Genomic DNA, 26,151 nt, shown 5'->3' on the forward strand with positions numbered 1-26,151 from the left:
TAGGGGTGTTACAAAAGAAGTAAAGAAATATCATTCTAGAAGTGTTGGCCTTCAAGAGGAGAATCGATTGCTTAAGGATCGTTTGTTTAAAGTAGAGGCTAGGATGAAACACCTTGAGGACTTACTATTGAGCCAACATTCTATTGCTCCATCTGGAACTCCTCTATCTACAAATCAACCTATTTGATTGTGAGAAGGTGAATTATCTTCTTTTTCATCTACTACATTCTTTATGTTGTATTTAATATACGTTATATTTTAAGTTGTACATAAATAAATGGAATTGTATTTCTCTATTATATATTTATTAAAGATAAATGAATATAATTAAATTGAGGAGTATGAGAATTGGATTGGAAGTTTATGAGTATTTTTAAAGTTATGTTTCATGTAGGTTGTGAGTTTGAATTGTTTTGTTTGAAATCTTGAAAATTTCCAAAATGCAAACAAAACTTTGTTGGATTTTTTATTTGACATTTATAGTAAAATTATTTAGAAATAAAATATTAAGAAATTTTAAATTAAATGTGAAGCTTGTTTTAAGTTATTATTGGGTTTTAAAATTCTTGTAATCTAATTATATTTTTATATTTTGGTGCAAATGTGATTTTGCAAATGGTGAAGAAATTAGATTAACTTTTTTGGGTGAAGATGTTCAAAAGTAATTGGGAAGATATTGTTAAATTTTGTTTCAACATTCACATATTTATATTTACCTTATTGATATGCACAAATTAAATGTGAATAATTAATATTAAACTAACGTTTTAAGATAGTTTGCTATGACATTATTCAGAATAATTTATGAATATTATTTTATTTATGAGTATGTATTATTTATTATTTTATTATTAATTACATATTAAAATTTTAGGTATTTTAAAAGTGAAAGCAATTAAATCATTATCATTAAATATGATTTTTGTATTTATATTGGTTATTAATCACTTTTTTTGTTGTCTTTAATATTTTTTTACAACCATTTTTATGGTCATTACTAATTTTTAATGACCTTTTTTCATTGTTGTTATGAATTTTAATGTTCATTTCTCTATTTTCTTAATTGTTTTCTACAACTACTTTTTATTGTTGTTAATAGTTTTTAACAATCATCTTTTTCTCTTGTTAAAACTTTTTAATGACTTTTTTTTTTGTTAATAACTCTTAATGACCATTATTTACCGTTGTTACTATTTTTCAATGAACAAATTTTTTTTTTTGTTAATAATTTTTAACGACAACATCAAAAGTCATTACATTGTAAAAATAATGATATTTTAATTCAAATTTAACGATCATTTTCTCTTTTGTTAATAACATTAACAATGGCTAAAATAGTCATTAATACTATAATTTTAACAACTGATTATTATGTCCTTGTTATTATTATTAACAACAAGTTATGTAAAGTCCTTGTTAAACTTTTTAATAACAGAGCCTATAACGACAACTTAACGATTGGCTTTGTTAGTTGTTAATTATTATTAACGATCCTTTTTAACTTTTAATGAGAATTTTTTTCTCTCGTTAAGTACCAGTTTTCTTGTAGTGAAAGTACATAAATATCAATTTAACCAAAATTGATATTTAGTATCAATACACAAACTATAATGTTCCATAAATATATTAATATAGCAAAACAAGATTGTTACACAGTTTAAATTTTATGTGCTTCAAATAACTATTCAAAAGTGAGTCCTCAGAGATGAACCTCATGAACAATTACTCAAGTAGTATCAATTTACTTCTACAACCTATTTATCAAAAAGAGAAAAGTAAAGTACAATTCAATCTTAATTTCATAATTAATATGTAATTAAATATTAATATGGTTCAAATTCAATTAAAAACAATACAATTACATTAAACTTACAAAATATGATGGCTATGCAATATTATCTTCAAGAGCATCTCCAATAGTTTTATATTCCGCATAAGAACGTATTAATGGTTCATCTTTTTTTATTGTTAATAAAAATTTCATAAAAGTCTTGTCCTAATTGTTGGCCTCTGGCTTGTGTAAGTGGATTCTTTGACTTGATTGACCCTTTTACTACTTGAATAGTAGGATCTCTTAAACTCTTTCACATGACAGGAATACTAAAACCTATAACATATTAATATCATTTTATAAATTCAAAACCAAAATTAAATTTTGCGTAAATTTTAGAATATAAAAATTTATTTGCCTGAATTGATTGATTGTTCATACTGTCCTACATTGCTTGGACTGACATTAGTATTCGTTAATCTTACATATAATAAGCCAAATATTTATGTTTCACATATCTTACTTTACTTGATTGAGACATATTGACTAACTGAGAAGGTATCACATTAGGCATTAGGCGGCAAATCAATTCCAATTCTTACCATCATCTAAATTAATAAGAAATATATAAAACTCAATTAGTTAACAATTATGATATATATCTTATAATAAAAATAATAAAAAAATGCTATTTATCTAAATATCATCTACTTAATAATCTTTTTGTTTGACATTGCGAGTTTGGACCAATTGCAACTAGCCTATTGCGACTTATCCATTACTAGATTTTGGAGAATTTGAGATGCAAAATGTTAAAAATCCTCCATTCTAATCCAAGACCATTCTCAACTATGTATTTTTTTTTTCTTTTTTTTTTTTCTAAAAACTAAAACAATCTAATTAAATTTAAAAAAATAAAAAAGTCACAAAGCTATTAACTTACTTGTAAATATTTAAATCAACATCTTTCTTCTAATGCACAATATTTTTCTGTTATAAAAATATTTTGTTTATTAGTAAAGTACAAATCAATATACACAACTTCAATATTCAATACAAATTCAACCGATACCTAAATTACAAATAAATATTAAAAAAATAAGGATATTATGGTACATATAAATTATTTGTATAAACCTGATTTGATGGTCCTTTATGAATGGTTGATGATGAATGACAAAAAGGAACCAATGCATCCAAAATTGGACTGTAATTATTATACACTTATAAAAAGGACTCAAGCACTATGTTTATTTAAAATTTCAGAACAAATAAAAACATTTATATTTAATAACTTAATATCAATTTTTTTGAGCAAAATTTTGGATATGTGTTAGCATTGCACTTGATTTGGGCTATCTAAAATTATACAGTTTAAAGCTAAGATGATGTGGTTTAAGTCTTTAAGAGTACATAGACAGAGAGATCATGAGAAAACAAACCCTATAAAGTCCACAACCTAAAGAGTTAAAGATCAACAACACAAATAAAGTAAAAGAAGCCACCTCGCCAACACAAGGCGATACGGGTATTGGACTTCGAACTTGGCTTCGTGAAACGCAAATACGCAAGGGGTCAGATTAAGAGAGCTTGAAAACCAAGTAGATCGGAGCAAGACTTAAATTCCCACGAGTTGATGGGTGCAGCAAATCCTATTTAGAAGTAGATATCTTCAAGAAGAGTCACTGAAGAAGGCTTTGAAAATCAGGAAGGCCAATTCAAATATTTCTTTGTTAGTTGTTGATGTTGTTGATTAATTAACCTTCCAAGCAACAAAAACCCAAGCTATCGCAAGGATGTTAAGCAAAAAGATAGAAGACAAACCTGACAAGACCAAAATACAATAAAGTGAGGAGTTAAAGGCCAAAGCAAGCTGAAAATGAGAAGTTTAGCGGGTGATCATAAGATGGCACTTTTTATTAAATTATAATATGATTTATATAACAGTTTCATTCATTTTAAAATTCTATTTTCATATCTAATTTATTTAAATTTTTCCATATGAGGAATGTCTTTAAATTATGTTATTTTTCAATAAAAAATTTAAATTATGTTATGCCTTTAAATTATGATTTATCAAATCATAAAACTTAGTTAATTTTAATAAATAATATAATTGTATAATTTAATACTGTTCAAAATTTGTAATCAATATTTTATCATTAATATTAGGTATTTATTATGATATAATAATTTGAAATTTAAATATAAATAAAGTTTATTAAAAGTTACAATTTAATTAATTTAACGCATATAATTTAATTTATTTCTTCAATAAAACTGCACATGAAAAATTGAATCTAACTATTATTCATTTGTGGAAGATAATAAAAAGTATTGAAGCGTTATTTTTTTTTTAAACTTAATATGATGAAGATAATGTTGTTATTCCACTTACCTTTTAATTGTATATATTTGTTAAAAATATTTAAAAATTAATTAAAAAATTAAATTCATGGCAAAATAAATTAAAGAAAAGTTTCGATTATTCATATTATCTTGAAAAGAAAGAAAAATAAATAAATAAATAAAAGAGATCAACTCCATCCCTTCTCCTTGGGACAGCCAAGAAGCATATAATGACTCTCCCCTAAAATGAAAAGTCAAATGTTTGTTTTAATTTATAAATTGATTAGATCAGTTTATAAGATTTAAAAATATGTTATTATTTATTTATAATAATTTTTAAATTTATAAATTAAATTTATAAATTAAAAAATAACAATAATAATAATTTAAGATTTAATTTTTCATTTTAGTACTTATAAAAATTTTGCTTATAAACTATTTTATGAAATATTTTACTATATTATTTTCATTTAATTTTTAAAATTTCATCATAAATTTAATTTAATATATTATTGAATTATTTAAATATTAAATGTGCCTCTAAGATATTTTTTTACTAAATATATTAATTATTTATCAATCACTCATAAACACTTTAATCAAATACGTAACTATTTAAAATTTTAAATGATTATAATTTAAAATAAATGTTTTTAAAGTAACCAAACACCCTTTAAGTGGAGATCATATTAATTGTAAGTTTATGGATAAAACTTCAGAAACCCCAGTGGGCACTTCCCATCTCTCTTTTTTTTTTTTTTTTTTTAAATTAAAAACAGAAACTTAACTATTAATGATTATTTGCATCATGTTAAAGTTTTTTTTTAATGAGCATGTTAAGTCTCTTTCTTTTCCTTTTTTTTAAAATTATTTTTTTAATTTCTTTTATTTTTTTTAATGAATTTATTTTTACTATCTCTCTTAATGAGAGTTTTGTTATCTTTACATTTTTTTTTTTTAATTTATACAAGAGTTTTTTTTTTCTTTTCCTTTTTTGGGAGTTTTTATCTTTGAGAGATAAATCAATTATTATATTTATTTAAATATTACAACATATGACCGATTAATAAAAAAAAAATAATGTAATCGACGAATTTTCATAATAAAAATAGTGACAAATTTTAATATTTTAAATTTAAAAGAAATTTTTTTTATAAATATGTTATATCACTATTTATTAATAAAAATTATCTGTTTACATTAAAAAAAGGAACATTTTTGCATCATAAGGATATGTTTTAAAAACATTTTTTTTCTCATAAACAATGACAATTAACAAACGCAAAACCCTTGTTTAGTGTTCTTCGCAAAATAAATGAAAAGGGACGAATTTTAAGGTGCCGCGCCCTGTCCCCAAAGCTCTTTTTTAAAAAAAACAAATGTTAATAATATAAATACATATAGAGAAAAAAAAAAATTAGCCCCACAATTAATATAAAAAATAACCAAAATTTTTCATACTACACGTCTCTTGTATTATACAAAGTCTATAAAAATTCAAATGAAACATAAAAAAAAAAAAAAAAAATCATGTATCTTAGTCTTCTAAATTATAACTTTTAGTAATTTTATTTAACTTAAAATTTAATGATTGATGAATTTCATGCAAAGTTAAATAATTAACATAAATAAATATTTACGAATTTTTATAATATTTATATTGTACTTTATTTTTAAAAATTTTTAATAATTATATGAAAGTTATAATCAATTCTATGAAAGTTAATTTACATCCAATTAATTCTTAAAGCACAACTATTCCTTTCACTCACAAATCACATTATAATATAGTCTTTTCGATTCAAGAACATCTTCAAGAGAAATAATTTCAATTTTTTTTTAACATAATTTATTAATTTTTTATCGAATGAACCATAATTTTCAACCTCAAAACAATTCGAAAATACTCTCCGACAGAGTCGAAACCAGTTAATAAAAGAAAAGCTCTCATATTTACTAATTGAATCCAACCCTATAGGTACTATTTTACAATTTTTAAGAGTAATACATGTAAATTTAAATTACTATTAAAATTTAATAATATTAACATATTTGATAATTGACAGCTGAAATAACAATATTAACCCTAATAAGATAGATTTAGAGATAAACTAATCAGGTCTATATGTAGATAAAATAAATTATCGTAGAACGAAGAATAGCTTCGACATTTTCTGTTGAACTTTCGAACCAGATCGGATTCAGATCAGAGAAATGTGACCTGAAAGCTGGCTGTACTGCCCTACTACACATGCATGGCCTACCTCTGATGATTCGCAAAATTAGTCTCATTTTTTTCTTATTAATTAGCAGTTAAACATTATTAAAGAAAAAGAAAAACTTTAGCATTGTACAAATATTTATGACCCTGATTTTTGAGAAATTAACTGATATATATCTCGGAGCAGCACCTGAAGAATGCAGGGACTTCAGGATTCTTCAAAGTTCTGAGTAACAAATTGGTTAGCCATAAGATCAGTACTATAAGATATGATGTTAATGAACAAAAGGAATGATTAAACTACATTAATATTTCATAAAGCAGTTTAATTAGTAAGAAAGATGAAAATTGAAAAGAAGAGGGAAAGAAAGAATATGCTTGGCTCCTCGCACGCCACCGGCGACAGCCAATCCACCGAGGGGATTGAACTCTAGCTTGTGGCATACAGGGAGCCAGGCATAATCCATTTCACCTTTTTCCTTCAAGAAGATGCATAAGCCCATAGCTCCCCTTTCTTCCAGACAGACCAATAGGCATGGAGAGAGAGAGAGAGAGAGAGAGAGAGATGACTTAGTAAGGAGACTAAAGAAAGGTTCTATATTTATATAGAGAAAGCTATAGGAAGAGGAGAAAGCTATAGGAAGAGAAGAGGGAAATTTCTATTTTTCTTACTGTATAGAAGGTGTAGTACTACCCATAATACTCTCTTTCTCTCTCTCTCTCTCTCTCTCTTTCACAAAAGAAACGATTTTTAAAGAAAAAGAATCTCAAAAGTGAACCCATTAAAGCAACTACCGCCACACCAACCACCATTTTGCACCTTTTTATATAATATAGTGATCAGCCAAAGCCAGTCCCCCACATCTTTTTGCTTCACAAACAAAATTCCACCTAAGGTTTTAGGTAAAGCAAGCATCATTTCAAGTTCTTTTACACCATGCCCAAGTTCTAGCTAGTGTCCTCTCCACTACATGCTATCATAAGCAGGAGCTTCCAGATAGGGATAGCCTGAAGTCATATCCTCCAAAGGAATCCTAACTCGGGTGCCATTCTTTTTTTAATTTCATTTCACAAATTTAAAAAGAATTTCAGTACTATTTAATTCCATAGATTAAGTCTCATTCTTTCTTTTTCTCGTTACATATATGTAAAAATTTCTTCATTCTTAAGTTATGTCCGAGACTCACGATTCTGTAAGCTCTTCTAGACTCTTGAATGAGAATACACCTTCTATTCCTAAACTTCTTCTTTATTAAAAAAAAAAAGTTACATCATAGATAGGATGCTTTGACTAGTATAGCTATGGTATGGGAAGAAGGCCTTTTCCCTTTTACTCTCTAATTATAAATAGGATTGCTTTCTCTTTTGAAGCCATGTTTTGTCGGGTGTGCTTTGGAGGAATTTGAGATTCTTTTTCCCAACTAAAGCCATCAAGGCATTAAATCCTATTAACCCGCCCAGCACTATTTTGACATTGTACATTGTTTCTTCTTTTGTTTAGTCTTTGTCCCTTAAAATGCATGTGCTGTCCTATGTCTACTACTTCTTGTTCTTCCCCTCATCACCAATATCAATTCTATAAAATAATAATAATAATAATAATTAATTAAGTAATTAATTAATTCACTAGCTAGGTTTCCATTTTTGGCCCAAAATATATACCACGCATTAAGGGGTATGTTATCTTGTGAATAAAAAAATTCAAATACAATATCCTTATGTTTAGATATAAAATTTAAAATGATATTTAAATTCGATAAAATTATAAGATTGTTTTAATATTAGACTAATAAATATAGAGAGCATCTTGTTTGAATGTGAATTTTAAATAATTTATGAAATAGTATTATTTGAAATCTACTTTAAAAAATTTTAATAAACTAAAATGATATTATTTAAAATTTATAATTTATCAATAATTTATATTAAAATCAAATGCAAATCAAAATAAATATAACAATCTAAAAATAAACATTATAAAATAATATTTTAAAATGCATTAAATCCAAATAAAAATATATACTTAGGATCTTTAAAAAAAATTAACTATTCATAATATTTATAAGATGACTTAAAAATATATCTCACTAAAAGTGTAACATAATTAAACATAAATATAATATAATATAAATAATTAATCATTTAAAATTTATAAATTTTAATTCAATAATATTACAATATCTTTATAATTATTAGCTTTTGAGTTTAAATTTTAATTGAAATTAATTATATTTAAAAAAATAATTATACACAAATACGAAATTTAATGAGGAGTATGTGAGAATTTTTGTTAGATTAGTCAATCTGATAAGTACAAGAGAATCACGTGGTAGACATGCATTCTATGGGGACTCATATTGTAGGTCAAAGAAGAACCCTAAGTTGATGATTGCGTTTGAACAATTGGCCCTACGTTTTTATATTTTCTTTGAATTGATGCTCCACATATATGAACTTTAGAGGCAGAAAATCTTGATGTAGGGCCCTCGTGAATGGTCGGTCTATCAATTCGCGCTTCATTTACGCCGAGGTTGTGCCTTCATGCCACTGTCTCTTTTCATCTATTTCTCTTTGGAGATTTTATATATATATATATATATATATATAATAAATAGAGAAAAAAAAAAGTAAAATTGAAAATAAAATAAAATAATTTTAAAAAAATTATATTTTTAATATTAATATAAAATTAATCTCAAATATAGATAAATGTTTATATATCTGATATTGCCTATAATTTACAAAAACATTCTCTAATATTAGTAAGAGGGGAATTCTTATTATTATAAAAGAATTGAAGAGTATTCAATTATTCTCTTAAGTGATTTATTTGTTTAAAACAATGGAATTCTTGGCACAGAAAATCACTTATGTCAATGATCGATGTTTGGTGGAGGTTCTACTATAGGTTACAAACTTTAAAATGTAATTTTTCATTCATGATTCTCCCTACTCCCTAGGCATTTTTAGTTTCTGATTGGCATGACTACCAACAGCAACGGTATCTTCTCTATTCTTTTTTTTTTTTTTTTCCAAATATGAAATACACACATATAAGTTAATAATTCAAATAGACTATTATTAAGCTTTTATTTCTATATAATTCATATTTACACACATTTCATAATTGATGTAGAATTCCAAACGATCGGCTCACTGACTTTAGGCATAATTATTTATTATTATTATTATTATTTATTTCAAAATCAATTACTTTTGAAATATAATATCATTTTCGATAATATTAGTTGTTTTAATAACTTCAATTATTTTATTAATTATTAGTTATTAGATATTAACTATTAATAATTAACTATTTATAGAATTGTTAAAGCAAAAATATTCAATAAAAATAGCTATTAGATTAATTGTTAAATGTAAAAATGGTAATATAATTTTATTAAACCTAGTTAAAATACTTCCCAAACTAAATTAGGAGGGATAACTTTTAATGAGCCTCTCCCTCAACTTCTGAATATTAATGTAAATACTATGCTATCGAACAATATAAATGAGAGATATAGTATTTTGATCCTGATTAAAATATTAAAAATTATTTTAAAATCTGTTGTCGAATATGGTCTAAATATCATCTTAATCAAATAAATTGATGATAAATGATAAAAATAAATTTATATATTTTTATATACATTTTAATATAAATATTTAATTTTGCGATTATAAAATTCGCAACAAAATGTTTAATTACAGCAAGAAAACAATTACATTAATTTTTGGATACAGTTCCAAGATAATTACAATATCTCGTGATGAATGAGAAGAAAAATTTTAAATTTTTTAGAAGAATTAAAATTTAAATCTTAACAATTTATATTTTCTTGAAAAATTTATAAATTATTAAAAATAAAATACAATTCGTTCCAATGTGCCAGAAAGAGTCCCAAACGGCAACCAAGTGCAGCCACTATACAAAAATATTTAGATTTTGGCTTCTAATTGCATTAAAAACGTGGATAATTATAAATCCTTTCATTCAATAAAAATATTTTCTCTTTTTTATTGTTTGAAAATAAGAAAAATTGATAAAGAACACAAAGGTGAAAAACAACAAATAGATGTCACTATTATTTTTTTCCTTTATTTTAAAGAGAAAGAGAAAGTGAATGAAAAACAATCACAATTAGTTTTTTATCTCTATAATTATTTATTTTAATTTTAAATAAAAAAATCAAAATAAATGTTTTACTATTTAAAAAGTTATTTTTTTTACTAATATCCAAACAAAGAGAAAAAAAAAAAAAAACTTTTGCATCGCTTTTATTCTCCTTCTTTATTTTCCCTCCCTTATTTTCTTTCATGTCTAACAAAGTTCCTAAACATAGGTTTAGACTCTATTTGTTTTAATGGAAAATATTTTTCACATTTTTTAATATTTGGAATACTAAGAAAAATAGATAAATGAAATATATTTTTCTAAATAAAAGAAAAATTAAGTCATTTTTAAGGAAAAATGATTTCTTATTTTTAAAAGAGAAGTCATTTTTTATTTTCTAAATTTTGATAATCTTATTAAAATGTGAAATAATCATACATATATGACATAGACACATACCATTAGATTAATATTACAATCAAGTAATGTAAAATATTTTTATGAAAAATAATTTTTTAAAATACTAAAAAAGTATTTTCATAAAAAATATTTTTTTAAAAATATTTTTTATAAAAAAATTTTTATATATAAATTATTTTTTCAAAACAAACGTAGTCTTATACTCTAAATTTCTTTTTTTTCTTTTTTATTGATTGACTAGATTCCTATTGTCCCACATATATGTACATCTATTGATGAAAAATAGAATGAAAAACAAGATTTTATTTTTTTTATACAACTTTATAGGATCTATAATATTTTTAAAATTTATTATATTTTCATGATGATTGTTTTTAACATTTTTTTTTTGAAAATCATAATTTCATCTTAATTTTTTTTTAGCAATATGAGTTAGTTTTGTATTTTCAGATTTGAATTAATCAATCTTTATAAATTAAATTTTCCAACAAGTTAATCTCTTTGTATAAAAAAAAAAATAACTTTTTCTATTCAAAGCACAATTAATTTAATAAAATTCAATCCAAAATGCAATCAACACATTATTCATTCTTCAAGCATCAGACTACAAAGAACTACATAAATAAAACACAGGCTCAATAAGAAGCATGAAATTAAAAGAAACCATGATCATATATTAACTAATCCACAAAATAAAAAATTGAAAGAAAAAAAACTTAGAGAATTGCCTTGAAAATAAATAAAAATGGGATAGAAATTTTTTAAAATATAATATTTTTACTTATTAAATTCTGAAATTTAATATTCAATATTACTTGATCACTTTTCTAATATATTCTAATAATTAGAGGGTATTTGATTTGACTTAAAAATTAGTTAAATCTGCTTATAAATAAAAATATAAGTACATTAGTATTTAATTTAACTTAAAGTTTAAAAAATATTTAAAATATTCTTACTTATAACTTATAACTTATGTACTTATTTTAAAAACTATTCTTTGATAAAATAAAACATTATATTATCCCAATAAATTTTTAAAATATCAACATTATCCTCATTTTAACAATTATAATATTCAATTACATATATTTTTTTATTATTTTAATAAATTAAATTAATTTTAAATAAACACTTTACTTTTAAATGTTTTTTATTAAACAATTAATTTTTATGTTAAAAAATATATTTTAAATTAAAAATTAAAAGTTAGTAGCTAAACTAAATATTCTTTAAAGGTAATCTAAATTCAACAAAAAATTCTAATTTATTGATATTAGAATGCCTTTCAGAGTTGTGACATCGGAAGTTTGAATCTTAGTCAAAACCATTTATTCTAAAGAAAAAAAAAAAAAAGTTGGGCTACATTCAATGAATTAACAGCTACTTTTAACCCGTGGATTATGCCATCAAAATCTTGAATTTTCAAAGGCAATGAAATAGCAACTTCCATATTCATCGAGCAAAACAGCTAGATAAAGATGGTTTTTTAATGATAGGGATATGTCAATGTCAGAACCAAGAAATATCAAAATTAATTATTTATATGTGTGGGCTTAGCATGAGACCACAAAGGCTTGATGTAGACTTGGAAACAATATAGCCTTGACTAAGAAATTGCAAACCAAGAAATTTTGTCACTATATTGCTTTATTTTTGGTCAAAAAGATAAATTCAAAAGGCTATTACTTTTTATTTTTATTATTTTTTTTTCTAAATTATGTTAATGATTAAAATTAAGTCCCAATTCAAAAACACCATCATTTCTTCCCAACAAAATCTTATCTATTACGTAATGTAACATTATGATAGAGGAATAGTAATTCTCTGCTAATAGCACTGCAAAGTAGACATAATTTTACATTTTTGGAGCAACATCATTATCTTGTGAAGATTTTTTTTTTTTTTAAGTTAATTACTAGGCACCCACCATTTCTTTGTTCTCATACTCTACTTAAAAAAAAAAAAAAATCTAAAATGTTATGACACTTAATAAAAATTATAAAATAAAAGAAAGTCATTTCTTTTCATAATTCACATAAAAATAATATTTATTTTTGAAAAATTATTTTTATTTTCATTCTTTATTTTTAAGAAAATTTGGGTTTTGTTTTTTAATGGAATATAAGAGAAAACATGAAAAATAATGTCAACAATAGAAAATATATTTTTTAATTTAAAATTTTAAAAAAATATTCATATTTTTCATAATTTAAAAAATAAATCATAATAAAATATATTTAAAAATTTATTTTATTTTTAAATTTTTTATACGTGTTATTCATTCATTTTTTATAATAATAATAATTATTAATTAATTTTATTTATGAAAAAGTTATTGTAATATAACTTTGGTTATAGAAAAGTCATTATTTTTCGTAATAACTTTTGTTATCAAGAAAAAAATGGAAAATAATTAAAAATTATTTTTTAATCTTAATTAAATTTTAAAAAATTAAAAAAATAATATCTTGATTCTCTATTGAAAATTGGCACCTGAAATCAAAATTCTTTTTTTATTAATTTTTTTAAATTACTTCCATTTTTTACAAATAAACTGGCGGTTAATTCTTCACACCATGTAACACCCCCATGCTAAGTAGCCTATACATTCTACTATTTCGGTTACTAGTGTCTATCCAGACAATCAAGATGTTTAGAACCATATTTAAGTCATCTTGAAAAGCCATAAATAAAAATTAATAGAAATCACATAAAGGTGAAATGGAAATAAGAAAAACAAAGCCTAATCGGTTAAATGAGCCGAGGTCCCAGCGATGGGTGATCGACCCGAGAAGCGACTACGAGCTCAGTTGCTATCCTAAATTCGTGTGGGACCCTATAATACCCCATGCCTAGGAATAATTATGAAACCATTGAGAACTAGAGAGCCATGGAAATAAAAAGAGAACAAATTCAGATAATTGAATCAGCATTCAAAGAGCTACCAAACACTATTAGAAAGATGAATTGAACCAATGAGGGGCATTTTGGTCAATTCACCCCTAGAGGTAATTTTTGACCTGAATGTCCATTAAAATGTATAACATTAAAATATTGAAAAATAGATTAAAAGTGAAGAGGTATAGTGGAAGAAGAGAAAAAGAAAAGAAAAATTCGATTTAAAGTGCTTTATGACATCATCATGAAGTAAGCATGACCTAATTAATTTATAATTTTAATTTATATAAATTTGGGGGATAATTATCAATAAATAAAGACTAAAAAAAATTAAAAGAAGACAAATTGTCTTCTTCTTCCTAAGAGTGGCCAAATTCCTCACTCAATCTCTCTTTCCATTTTCTTCCTTCCACCATTGATGACCTTAAGCTCTTAAAACCCTAAAATTAACCCCTAATTTTTTATAGTTACTCCACCAAAAACTTTTAATTTAGTCTTGATAAGAAGATTATGAGGAAGAATTTCAAGGAAAAGTGAAAGACTTGAAGAGTTGAAAGGAGCTTAATAGAGGTAAGTCTCTCTCTTCATCTAAATTAGCATATACTCATAGGAATAATGCTAAATAAGTAGAAATTAAATGAAAAATGAAAGAAACATTGTGTTTAGTGAAAGAGGGAAATTCAACCAGCCATGTAGTAAGGTTTTGATGTGCTTTAATATAATTAAACATGGATTCTAGCTTGATTAAGAATGTGTATATGATTATTGAGTTAAGCTTGCATGAGTTGCATGAAAATTAGTTGGGTGCAAGAATTAGGGTTTATGGAAATTAGGGTTTTGTGAGTTGTTGACTAATTAATGTTTATGATGCTTAATTATGGTCATTTAGTGTGTTATAAATTGAGGATTGATGATTGGAATTGTGAAAACTTATGGTTGTTGAATTGTTGAATTCTGGACCTTTGAGTCCAGTGGGTTTGAATGGCCACAATTAGAGCTACATAACTCCAATTGATGTGAGACCAATTGGAGATGAAATTTAAGACCTAAAGTCACATTTTTTATGAAGAAACCTTACTCAAAAACTGACCATAAGTTGGTTTAAAAATTGCTTGAATCCGGAATTAGTGTTCTAGAATTGGGCAGAAATGAATAAATGAATAATATTTGGTCAATTAGGCATAACTCATTGTAGAAAACTCCAAATGACCCGATTCTTGAACCATTGGAAAGGTTAGACATAGGAGCACATTTTTCATGAAGATCATGAGCCCAAATTCTGACTCTATCCCAACCAATTTTCTAGAAAAAATTAGGTCAACAAATCTGACCAGAACCAGACTTGACCTAGAAAAACTAGATAATGGCCATCCAACCAGTTTTGCAAAAATGTCATCACTTGGTCCACAAAACTGAAAATGCTGTGAAACTAAAGCCAAAATTTTTATAAGACCTAGAACTGCAATTTTGGTGTTTTGACCAAAATCCAGAACTTAATGGAACTTGGGCAATTTGCTAGGACAAGTTAGCAATTCAAATTCTGAAAATGAGTTAAATAGCCATTGACCTCAGAATAGTATTTAAATCATATCTTCCACTAAGAAACTCCAATTGGGATGAACCAAGCTGTTCTGGAAACCTAAGAAATAGGGCTACAACTTTCCTTTAGCAACCTTACCCAAATTTTGAGGACAAGAACCTCAAATGTGAAATGCAATACACTAATATAAACTTGGAATCCTAATGCACAGAGTTTATGAGTCCAGGTCAGTTAAATTGTCATAACTCACCATGCATAACTTTAAAAATTATGAACTTAAACCTGTGTGACCAAGATACATAGGGGAACAACTTATATGAAGAACATTAGGCCAAAATAAGATCGTAGCTAGTTCAATTAGCTGGGCAAATGAGGTTTCAGAATCTGCCTGGTTCTAGAACTATAAAGAGTCATTGGACGAACACATGATAAATTGACCATAACTTGAAAACCAAAACTCCAAATGGAGTGATTCAAATTGGAGAATGAAATTAAGACATAGAGGGACAAATTTTATGGAGAACACCTCACTAGATTATGACTAAAACTAGGTCAAAATTTTAGGAAGTAAAACTAATCATATGTCATTTAAGTAGGCATAATGCAATTGTTGGATTAGTTATTGGAAACATTTTGGATGAGTATTAAGACACTTTAATTATGTGTTTCAGTTAGAAAAGAGCCTTCTAAGGAAGGAGAAAAATTGGATTAAATTAAGATAAATAAAGAAGGTTTGTGCACAATAAATTTTAACTCTTTTTTTTTCTGTTGGAAATTTGTTTGAATAAATGTGTGAATGAATTTTGATTATTATGGCCTTGAGAAAGTTATTTGAGAAATAGTGTGTTGCCTACTCTATCAATAAAAATTTTGAATGACATATGACTAGTGATTTGAAATGAAATTATTTGAATGAAATGGTTTGAATTGGTTTTGAAACCACACTTGGCATGACAAATTTTATTGTGTTCCTCCTCCATCTATGAAGTTGAGTTTGTCACACCCTACTCCTTTGTAAGGTATGATATGATCCCGTAGTATACCTAATAAATTATCAAACTTCGCCTACCGATAATCTATTAAATACACTACAAGGGATTTTGACAAAACAAATGCATTTTTAAAATTTAGCTTGGTGATAAAAATTTATCTAAAGTGTTTTCAACTCAAGGATGTATCATAAAACTTATTTAGTAATAATTAGGCATTTTAAAAATTTTATGGAAAGTTCACGTGATTACGGCTAAAAATGAGTAAAAACAGTTCTTCAATTTACCTGTAAAAGCAATATATAAAAATCTCCCAATCCAATCTCAACAATTGATAAATGATTTCCAACAATTAACTCAATTCATTTTTAACAAAACTCATCATAAAAGAAATAATTCATTAATTATAAAATTTAGAAAGAAATTTAAGTACTGCATTCACTGGGGTAATAAAATTTATTTCACAAACATATATAGGTAAATAAAATTTTCAGATAATATTATAATAATCTGTATTTGATTACATACCCAAAATAATATTACAAGAGTTTTTGCACAACTGCTCGATTGTGGTTACATACATATAATTACATGATTACACCAAAACTTAATATACAATGGTATATCTGAGCTATACCCATAAATAACTTCAATTCACTACTTCCAGTGGCTTCACTCAGCTTTTATATCATTTCTTTCACCTACGACAGCATACAAAGCTATCTGTAACACCCCTATGTTCGGCAGTGCATTCTACTGTTCCGGTGATCAGTGTCTGTCCGGATAGCTAGAATGCCAGGAATTATATTTAAATATTAGTGTGGAGATACAAGGTATTGAAATACAATAGAGGAAAAATACAAAAAAAATAAAAGAGAGAAAATGGAACTAAGTTAAACGAGCCAGCACCGTAGCGATGGGTGACCGTACGGGGAAGTTACGGCGTGGGCAATAGCCGACCCCAGTACTGTAGGGAACCCTCGAAATTTAGTTTTGAGAAATAATTAAAGATTTATTGAAGTATAAATGTCATTAGAAATATCAAAGAAAAATTAATTAATTAGTACAAAGAAAAATGAGAAATCGAGAAAACGACAAAAATCAGTGTTACTGGAAAATCGAGAATACAACCCGAATAGGGGTATTTTGTTCAATTGACACCCTGAGTTGCCTTTTGACCTAAATGTCCATTAAAAATAAATAATATTAAACTTTGAATATGTCATAAAAAATTAAATTGTGGTACATTATATTAATAGTGAAAGAATTATGGTAAAATTGCAATTTAGGAAACTTTGGATAATTAATTCTTTAATCCAAGTTAATGCTCCACTAACTCATAATTTGGGACACCTTTATAAGCCTTTGGGACAGCAGAATACTCATTTTCAACCTTGAGAAAAAAAATCAGCCGAAAACTCCATTCAAGAACCACCATGGCCAAACCTTGAAAAACCTCCATGCACTCCACATTTATCCCTCTTTTACACTAAGTTTCTTCATTAAACCTTGCATACTCAGCTTGGGGAAGACATTGGCAGCAAAAAGAAGAAGTTTGGGTGAGGTTTTAGCAAGCTCCAATAAGAGGTAAGTGCTTATTTTCTTCCCTTCCTTAATTAAAACTTGTGTTGAGATTATGGGTAGTATTTTGGGTGAAGAAATTTGAAGAAATGGTTGAATTATGGACTGTCCATTTTTGGCAGCCATGGGAGGTGAGTTGCTTGAGTTTTTCTTACATTAAGTTGGTGGGAATTGATGGGAATTAGTGTTGGTTGAGTCCATTTGAAGTGCTAGCAATTTAATCCTCTTATATGTGTGAATTCAGTTAGTCAAGCAAGAGCACAGGCCTTTGAAAAGTTATATGAGGAACTTGGAACTAAAGAAGGGGAGAAAGATATTTATAGATTAGCAAGGAGTAGAGAAAGGAAATGTCAAGACCTCAATCAAGTTAGGTGCATTAAGGATAAAGAAGGAAAAGTGTTGGTGAAAGATGAGGACATTAAAGAAAGATGGAGAAATTATTTTAATGATCTCTTTAATAATAGTCAAAATGGTAATAGCGTGAATATAGATTATAGAACAATAGAAAAGAATGTAAATTATACTAGAAGGATTCGATCTTTAGAAGTAAAGGAAGCACTTAAGAGAATGAAAGTGGGTAAAGCCTGTGGACCCGATGAAATACCAATTGAAGTGTGGAAGTATTTGGGAGATATGGGAGTGGCATGGTTAACTAAATTATTTAATAAAATTCTAAACTCAAAGAAAATGCCTGATGAATGGAGGAAGAGTATTTTAGTACCTATTTTTAAAAATAAGGGAGACATACAGAGTTGCTCAAATTATAGGGGAATTAAACTCATGAGCCATACTATGAAGTTGTGGGAGAGAGTTGTGGAGCATCGACTACGTCATGATACTTCTATCTCTCTCAATCAATTTGGTTTCATGCCCGGTCGTTCAACTATGGAAGCGATCTTTCTCATTAGAAGCTTGATAGAGAAATAGAGAGATGTGAAGAAAGATCTACACATGGTTTTTATTGATTTGGAGAAGGCTTATGATAATGTTCCAAGAGAGGTCTTATGGAATGTGTTAGAACAAAAGAGGATATCTATTAGGTACATACAAGTATTGAAAGATATGTATGAAGGAGCAACTACTATTGTGAGCACAGTGGGAGGGGACACAAGAGATTTTCCAATCTCAATTGGATTACACCAAGGATCAGCCATAAGCCCTTACCTTTTTACATTAGTTTTAGATGAACTGACGAAACATATACAAGATAGTATTCCTTGGTGCATGATGTTTGCGGATGATATTTTTCTGATAGATGAGACACGAGAAGGAGTCAATAGGAAGCTAGAACTTTGGAGAAGTACTCTAGAGTCAAAGGGTTTTAAGTTAAGTAGAACGAAGACAGAATACATGCATTGCAAGTTCAGTGAAGGCCAAACTGGTGATAGGGAAGGAGTTAGTTTGAATGGAGTGGTACTGTTCCAAAGTAATCTCTTTAAATATCTAGGCTCAGTCCTTCAGGTAGATGGGGGATGTGAGGAGGATGTTAGTCATAGGATTAAAGCCGGATGGTTGAAGTGGAGACGTGCCACGGGAGTTTTATGTGATCGTAAGATTCCCAATAAATTAAAAGGAAAATTTTACCGTACAGCCATACGACCGGCTATGTTATATGGTAGTGAGTGTTGGGCACTGAAAGAGTCGTATGCATCTAAGATAAGAGTTGCAGAGATGAGAATGTTAAGGTGGATGAGTGGCCATACTAGACTAGATAAAGTCCGTAATGAGAGTATTAGAGAAAAGGTAGGAGTGGTGCCAATTGAAGATAAGTTGAGAGAAGGGAGATTGAGGTGGTTTGGTTATGTGAAGCGTAGACATACGGAGGCTCCAGTTAGACAAGTAGAGCACATTAGGTTAGAGGATAGAAAGAAAAAAAAGGGTAGACCTAAATTGACTTGGAGGAGAGTAGTACAACATGACTTAGAAGCATTACACATTTCTGAGGATTTAACCCAAAATCGTTCAGAGTGGAAAAAGCGAATCCATATAACCGACCCCAAATTTTTGGGATAAAGGCTTAGTTGAGTTGAGTTGAGTTATATGTGTGAATTATGAATGTAAAGTGAGATTATGTGTTGAAATTGGGAAGCTTGATGTATATGAACAATTTGGGCAGCCTTATGGTGAAGTTGGAAGTGTTTGAGTTCATGAAATATTGTTGAATTATGTTGCTTATGGTGGCAGCATGTGCATATGAATAATTGTTTGAATTTGGACATGTGAATGAGGTATGTCATGTGGTTAAATTGTTGTAATTAGACTTTGAAAATTTTGAGTTATAATGTGTAGGTTGAGAGTGATTACAAACTGTCCAAAATAACCAAAATGTGATGTAAAGTGTGTTAATGTTATGGTACCAAATCAGAATTAGCATGAAAGGTAAACTTGGTAAGTATTGAATGTGTAATTGGTAAGTATTTAATATATAATTGGTAAGTGTTGAAGAATGTGTAGCAGGGCACTGTGTATTTTAGCTTAGAACCTTAAGTGTGTGACTCCAATTGGTATGAGACCAATTGGAGGTGAAACTAGGCACAAAATGTGCCACCTTTCATGAAGGAAGCTTACCTAAATTCTGCTTAGAAGGTGACTTGAAAAATGACCAAATTCGGATTAGTGACTTGAAAGCTTGAAAATTGACCATTTGAGCAGCAGTTAGTATTTTGGCTGTAACTCACTCAAAACAGGTCCAATTGACCTGAAATTTTTACCATAAATATTTTAGATATAGATCTACAATTCTAATGAAGACACCAAAGCCCAGTAATGGCCAGAACCAAGCCAAATAGCTTGCACAAGTTCAAGTACCAAAATTGGCCGAACCAAAAGTGACCAAAAAATGACCTAAGCCTATCATTTTAGTGCATTCTGTCTAGCATTGGTAAATTGACCATATCTTGGTCTATACAACTCAGAATGACCTGAAATTTTGCCCCGCGTGCAATAAGACATAGACCTATAAGTTTGTAGTTTGGATCGAAACCCGAAAACTGAGGGAACTAGGTCATCCGCTAGGTCAAAATAGTATACCGAAATTCGGTAAACTGTAATAAAATGCAAAACACTTGAAAATGAATTTGGTAACATATACCAGCACTAAAGAGCTATAAAATGTGACATATTGGTAACATTGGAATTGACTCACTTAGAGTGCATCAAGGGTCAACATTATAGGTTGACTAATGAAATGAATTGAAGGGAATAGTACTAAGAAAATTTAAATATTAGATTTTATTATTAGAAACAAATTCATTGAGTACTGAAACACTTTAAATTGTGTGTTTTAGTTGAAAAGGATATTGAGAAGCATAAGGAACACTGAGTCAGGGCCAAGAGGCATATATTAGAGGCTGGTGCACAATAATTTTGATTTCTCATTTTCTACTTAAAAATTTAATTGAACATTATAGTTTTAAATTGTATATGTGTACAATACTTTTTATATTCACTGCTTTTACCAGAAAATTTATTTGGAGAAATGAGTTATGAATAATTTTTTATTGTTTTGGCTCTGGGAATATTATTTGGAAATTATTGTGTTGCCTACTTTGCAAATGGAAATTTTGAGATAAAATATGATTTTTGGTTTGTATGAAGTATTTAAATATTGTGATTTGGAATTTTTTTGATTCACACTTGGCATGACAATATTACTATTTTCCTCCTCCATTTATGGGGTGAGTGTGATTATATTCCTCCCTCTTTGACTTGTCAATCTGAGGTGAGTATGGATGAGTTCTCATTATCTAGGTAGCTTTCTCCCTCATTGATTTCGATTATTGGGGTGAGTGGGCCTTGTCGTGGTGTACAACACGACATGTGTGGAAAAATTTTGTGTCATAACCTAAATTATGTTATTGATTGGCAACACTGTGTTATTCAATTGTTTGATCAAATTTGTGTTATATGAGCTTTGAAAAATTGTGAATTGTTTGGATTATAAATTGTTAACAAAAGTTTTACATACCGCATTTTAAATTGTTATTGTGCACCACTGAGTAAATTTTACTCAGTGATAGCTTTTTTATTGCTGTCGCAGGTAGACAGACAGACAGAGCAATAGAGTAGGCTGCTTGTATCACATTTTGAGATTTCACCGGGTATATCAGGTATACCATATTGTGTAGTTTTTATTGTAATGTATGTGCACTGTATGTATATATTGTACTTGGTCTTGAGCAGTTGTAAACTAAAATTATAAATTATTTTGGCTTGTAAAAATATTGTGGTATATTTACCTTATCTCAGCTTTTAGAAACACTAGAAAATTGATTGTTGGACTGAATTGATAATGTTGAGAAATCTATTTTGAAGAACAAATTTATTGGAGTTTGGGATTGAGAAATATATTGGAAATGCTTTTTACAGATTTTTAAAGAACTGTTTTATTCAAAATACAAATGGCACTCTGCCAAAATTTTTATAGAAATTATTGATACTCAAATTTGTTATTTTATTTCACTTCAGTTAAAAAAATTTTTTATACCTGTCAAAAGTGCTCACCACTGTAAAAAGAAATAAGAAAAGATTTAAAATCCCTTGTAGTGTATTTAATGAGTTATTAGTAGATGAAGTTTGATAATTCATTAGGTATACTACGGAATCATGTTATGCCTTACGGCGGGGTAGAGTGTAACACTATCGCTGAGCGGTGAACTCAGTGGTGCACAACAAATAAATTAAAATTTAATACAAAATATACTTTGACAAATCATAGTACGAAGGCTCAAAATATTTAAATTCTCCAAAATTCATAAAATAAAAAATCGTTAAATTCAATCACATAAATTATTTGATAAATAGTGTTTGATCGAGTAATAACAATATATCCAATTCATAATAAGGTAATTGAAATATTTATTTTTTTCTTGAACCATAAAACAATATAGCATTTTTCAAACGCTAACAAATATTTGTTTCAACTACATTTTATCAAAGTATGCATAATTTAAGGATGATGGAAACATTCACACAGCTTAGAGCATGACACTAAAATAATATCGGGTTGTACACCATGAAAAAGCAAATTCTCTCAATAACCAAAGGCTAAAGGGGTATACACGGGCTAGTTAGCAAATATGAGTACTTATTCAATTCTTCCTCAACTGGCACACACCTCAACACTTCAGCCAGAGAGAGAATTCAATTCATCCCATTAGACAAGCCAATGAGGAATTCAATCACATCGCTATGCCGACTATGGTTTCAAAACATATTTCAAACAATTTTAACTCATAAGCATCTTTATAAATCCATAAACATTTTTAATAATTGTAAACTCATGCACAAGGTTATCAACATGTCACACCCTACTCCTTGTAAGATATAACATGTTCTTGTAGTACACCTAATGAATTACCGTACTTCACCTATCAGTAACCCATTAAATATACTACAAGGGATTTTAAAACAATTTTCATTCATTTTCGAATTGGTGGGTAAAATTTTCTCAGATATTAAAAACCTTCATTTAGAGTCCAAACATAAATCAAATTTTTGGATATTTAAAATCTTCGCAATTTTTACAAACATTTCGGCAGAGTGCCGTATGTATTTTGAGAAAACAGTTCTTCAAAACCTGAAAATAGAAACACTCCCAATATATTTCTTAATTACAACTCCATTTGCAACCACCAAACTTCAAATCAACAGCAATAGCATCACTTCAATTCAAAATCCAAATATCAAATCAAGAATTAATATCTCAAAATATTTCATAACTCATGCACATTACATTTTAAATCATTAATGTACAATCATAAGTTAATTTACAGATGCAAAATCTTAAAAACAATATTATTACAATTTTATCTGTATAACTGCTCAAATTACAGAGATACATATGCATACTATCATATTTACATCAAACTAAACTACCAGGGTATAGATAAATACCCGTACAAAAGTTCTTCAATTGTGCTCTTCTCTAACTGTAGCAGCTCGCTCTGCTGCTATGTTCTTTTCTCTATCTGCGACAGCAAGTTAAAGCTATCGCTAAGTATATAAATACTCACTGGTGCACAATAAAGCATAAAATGCATAATATAAAATATTTATGAACAAATCGTTATTCAAAAATCTCATAATCGCATTTCACAATTTTTTTTTTCAAATCACATTTATAACAAATCATAATTTTCAAGCTTAATAGAGCACAACTTGATCAAACAATTTAACAAACATAGTGTTGCCAAACAATAACACAACTTAGGCCATGACACAAAATTTTCAAATATGTGTGTGTACATCATGACAAGGCATACTCACCCCATTAATTGAAATCAATGAGGGAGGTGGCTAGCTATCTAATGAGTACTCATCCAAACTCGCCCCTCAGACTGGAAAGCCAGAGAGGGAGGAAAGTGATCAAATATCAAACTCACCCTACAAGTGGAGGAGGAACATATTAGTATTGTCATGCCAAGTGTGAATTAAAAATAATTTAAATCAAGTTATTCAAATATTTTATATAATTCACAAATCATATTTCACTCTAAACTTTTCATTTACAAAGTAGGAAACACACTATTTTTCAAATAAGATTTTCAAAGCCATAACTAAATTTAAAATCATATTGTTCAAATATTTCATACAAATCAATAATTAATTTTTCTTCCAAATTTCCATTGTAGAATAGGCAACACAACATTCTCGAAATTCATAATGAACAAACACATTCACAATGTATAATAAATCAAATTCCATTTTGAAAAATATAATTTAAAATTTTTGTGCACAAACCTGACGTGAGTCGCCTCTAGGCCTTGAGTCAGTCTCTTATACATTCCGGGTCTTTTTCAGCTGAAACACAACATTTATAGTGTTTCAGTATCTTATTTCACAGTAAATCTAATAATTAACTCATAAATACTTAATTTTAGCCCAAATATGCTTAAACTAACATTCTTGGTGTTAGTAGTATGCCCTAGAGCATATCATTTAGTATGTATCTTGTACATATTTTTATTAATAAAAGGCATTTCCACTTTTCCGTTTACATAATATATTTATGTGTAATAGAAAATGTCCATTGATATTTTGTTAGAAATATTATTCTTATGTTGTTAAGAATATGAGTGACAATATTTCTAGCACGAAGTATCATAAATAGGTTCACAATCGAGGATACTTCATAATAAGGACATGACTTATCCAGAAAGATTGTATTCATGTTTGTTCCCAAGTTATTTATATGAGATATAAATAAGATGAAATGATGAGTCTCATGCCATATAACAAACATGATAGGCACTTATAAATGATAAGTAGGCCGAACCAGTGACACTTATGACAAGCACATGGAGTTTACTCTTGTCAATGTTTTGTCATAAATCATATCAGTGCATATAATCTTTAGACCTGAGATAGCACAGTTATCTTGTATATAGGTAGTTTGAGTTTGATACTGCTTTCATACTTGTACTGTGTATGGGTATATGGGCATGTGTTGGCTCCTACTAGTTATATGTGGAGGTAGGTGTTGATCAAGATGGAATCTGTTTCTCTAAGTAAATAGAGATAAAATCCAATGTTCATTTAATTGTTCTTGATGTTTCAAGTTTCTGGCCAGGACATATAGATTTATTCAGAAAAGAGTTTCTGATGAGAAAATCTTTTTAATCAAGAACTGGAATTAAAAGAGAACATAATATTCATAGCAAATGGAGTTTGACATAAACCATGACTCCAGCTTGAGTTGGGATTTTGTAACAGAGAGATTCTAGTGCATGGTAACATATGATTATAGGTTCATTTAAGGTAAACCTTATTACTAATTGGGTGGCTAGGCATGCTATGCTAGGTGTTAACCATGGTCTATGAGGTTCATAAAATGATTTAGAGAAATCATTTATGGTAAGAAAGAGTTCTGATGATATTAAGAGTTGATATCATGTCTCATTGCCAATTAGTGATGAGCCTAGTAAGTCACACACATACACAAGTTATCACCTAATTAAATATGATTTAATTAATTAATTAAAGAGTTTAAATTGATTAATTAAATAGGTTTGGTTTGCAATTAGATTGCAAAGTCCCTAGCATGACTTGAAACCAAATCTAGATTATTGCATGTATAATATAAGTTAAATTTATATTTAAAGTGTTTAAATATGAATTTAATTAATGAGAAATTAATTAATAGAGATTAATTAATTAATTTATATTTGGTATAAATTTATTAGAAGAAGAAAATAATTATTTTGGGTTAAGAACTCAAAATTAAGACACAGGGGCATTTTGGTCATTTTGCAGTGTGACACGTAG

General features: G+C 27.7%; 1 long non-coding RNA gene across 1 annotated transcript; it reads right to left on the reverse strand.

Moving 5' to 3' along the window:
* Positions 1-6,227: 6,227 nt before the first annotated feature.
* Positions 6,228-7,048, reverse strand: LOC110667251 (uncharacterized). Its single transcript, XR_002497272.2, has 2 exons — positions 6,814-7,048; positions 6,228-6,567 (listed from the first exon to the last, which is right to left on the reverse strand). It is a non-coding gene; the product is annotated as an uncharacterized LOC110667251 (long non-coding RNA).
* Positions 7,049-26,151: the final 19,103 nt, after the last annotated feature.

The sequence above is a fragment of the Hevea brasiliensis genome, chromosome 11, assembly GCF_030052815.1.
Source record: "Hevea brasiliensis isolate MT/VB/25A 57/8 chromosome 11, ASM3005281v1, whole genome shotgun sequence".
NCBI lineage: Eukaryota > Viridiplantae > Streptophyta > Magnoliopsida > Malpighiales > Euphorbiaceae > Hevea > Hevea brasiliensis.